This window comes from Berghia stephanieae, chromosome 9 (genome assembly GCF_034508935.2).
Source record: "Berghia stephanieae isolate SIO BIC M18660-M18661 chromosome 9, UCSD_Bste_1.3, whole genome shotgun sequence".
NCBI lineage: Eukaryota > Metazoa > Mollusca > Gastropoda > Nudibranchia > Aeolidiidae > Berghia > Berghia stephanieae.
In genome coordinates this window covers 20,734,387-20,736,886 of record NC_088368.1, presented here as the reverse complement: position 1 = coordinate 20,736,886, position 2,500 = coordinate 20,734,387, and the positions used below count along the sequence as shown (strand labels likewise).

Below are 2,500 nucleotides of genomic sequence, written 5' to 3'. Positions count from 1 at the left end.
TGTGGTTCCTTTTGCTGACGAATTACCTTGGTCTCCGAGAAGAGACTTTGTCATCGATGCACAGACCATTTTTAGTCCTCAACTAACGTCACAGTCGGGCTTCTTCGCTGATACTGAATCATATTTGAAGTTTGTACACTACCAAAATTGCAGATCTGATTACTTAAAAAAATTTTAATCGTAGTTTTTAAGAGATGAAAATAGTAGTCTTTATAATTAACTTTATAGGTCAATAATTTGCCCTCATGAGGATTTTTTTTTAAACTTCAAAATCCTTAAAATTATGCAGTCTGGTACCAAACTTTCATTTTCATTGTTTTAATTACTTTAACCCTCTCCTTACTAGCCATTTTCAGAATTTTCCCCAAAACGTCACACCCACCCAAAAACAGACATTTCTTACTCAAAAAGAAAAGGCAACAAGCACATTATATATTGCTTGACAATATGAACTCTATTACAGCATGTCAAGTTTTTATATAGCAAAAAGAAATGAAATCTGGTTGAGAAAAATGACGGTTGCATCGTAACAATAAATGTTACGATTTTCCAATAGGTGGTAAGGAGAGGGTTAAGATGCTCATGAATTTCTGAAATTGGAGACGAAATTTCGTATTTCTTCGAATTTTTCGTAAAGGTAGGCAGGTCTGAAATTTTACTTACGATCTTAAACAGTCAACTCTCATACTCTGGATAAACACCTATTTAAAAATTTGGCAAGAAAACTCTTCCTTCAAATATCGACTGATATAAATGGCCCTCATCTTGACAAAAGCTCAAACCTGGGACTTCGCCTGGGACTATAATTAGGGGGAAGACGAACGAAACAAGAGTTTGCATGCACAATTATTATTGAATTAGTTATTTTCAAATTTGAGCTGTGTCTTTTTTCCGGGGGGGGGGGGGGAGAAGAGAGAGAGAGAGAGAGAGAGAGAGAGAGAGAGAGAGAGAGAGAGAGAGAGAGAGAGAGAGAGAGCGTCGAACAGCACCCTGTGTCATATTATGTGGCCAAAATTGTCTTTAAAACATGTGTTATGTCTGAGCGAGCGCTAGATGACTTAAATTGAATTTTAAGCTTAGTTTTCTAAATCTGAATAGAAATAATATAAGTCCTCATTTAGGAAGGTGACTGTTGTTTCTATTACATCAATAAATCTTAATTTCCTAAATCGGATCATATTCACTATAAAAAAATAGTCTTTCATGGCCATTATGGCCGATAGAGTCGGAGTTTATTACGGTTTTCTATAACATGAAACTGACAATATTGATTGCTAGCTACCCTTTGGATAGTAGTCTCCCAACTGTGCCATGGGACCCCATCTTAACTATAAACTCGATTATATTTCTTCATATTATAGTTATTCCGACACAATACCAGAGGACACAAAAGGTCACACATTGAAAATAGAAAGGTTTAAAGAGAGCGTGTGGAAATAATATTCAACGTTGAAGGGACATCAATCAGAGAAAATTATGCGAATCTTATATTAATAAATTAAATTATCACTTTGTAAATGATTCCAGATGATAATCACCCAGATATACCTTATGCTGCAAATGTCTTCGATTGCTAATTTATATAACGGAAATTTAGAGTTAGCTAATGTATATATATATATATATATATATATATATATATATATATATATATATATATATATATATATATATGACGTGATTGAACATAGATCAAAATGGGTTAAGGAAGTGTCTTTGCTGATGCTGTTATGTCATTATAATTACCAACGGAATTTATGGTTGCCGCGCCCATGGGCGTAAATTCCCGTGCATTGTGTACGTAATCATTTACCAGAGAGGCAGGAATTCTTTCAAATTCTAAGTCCTATCCCTTACTGACCTTCCTGTAAATCAACAACAGCCTTCACGTAGTTCATCAGAGAAGCTGGTGTTGCCTTTTTGATATTGGTCTCTTTGTGATAACGATAATTTCACGGTTAGAACAGAATTCCCGTGGAGGGTCAATCGACCATAACTTGATCATCAAGAACAAGGTATCTTTGCCAGACTTTATATCTTCATTGTTACATTGTGATTTAAATTAAATACTATGTTTTAAATATACACACACAAGTTCGGACTAAAGGCCAGAGGTATGGCCTATCTCAATTTATCAAATTAATATATAAAATGTTGCTATTGGTTCTTGGTTGTATATTTTTTACATTTTTGTGTATTTGCATATATATATATATATATATATATATATATATATATATATATATATATATATATATATATATATATACACATTGTTGCCATAGATTCTCAACTTTGTGTTTATACATATTCATGCATACCACGTCTGTATACGAATTTCCATTTTTTTGGATGAACAAAGTATACCTTATCTTATCCTATAAGACGAAAGGCAATAATATTTACTTTCAATAATAATTCATAATAGATCAAAATTGAATCCTATTTTTCGAAAGGTGTGTGTGTGTGGGGGGGGGAGCTTAACCCAATATTATTTTAC

At 33.1% G+C, this 2,500-nt stretch overlaps 1 long non-coding RNA gene across 1 annotated transcript in view; it reads left to right on the top strand.

Annotated features, from left to right (window-relative positions):
• Window positions 1–2,500, top strand: part of LOC144980382 (uncharacterized) — a 5,001-nt gene that overhangs the window by 2,325 nt on the left and 176 nt on the right. Inside the window, exon 2 of the long non-coding RNA XR_013646895.1 lies at window positions 1–129. This exon is cut by the window's left edge and continues 62 nt beyond it. This is a non-coding gene — a long non-coding RNA (uncharacterized LOC144980382). The remainder of the gene's footprint in view (window positions 130–2,500) is intronic.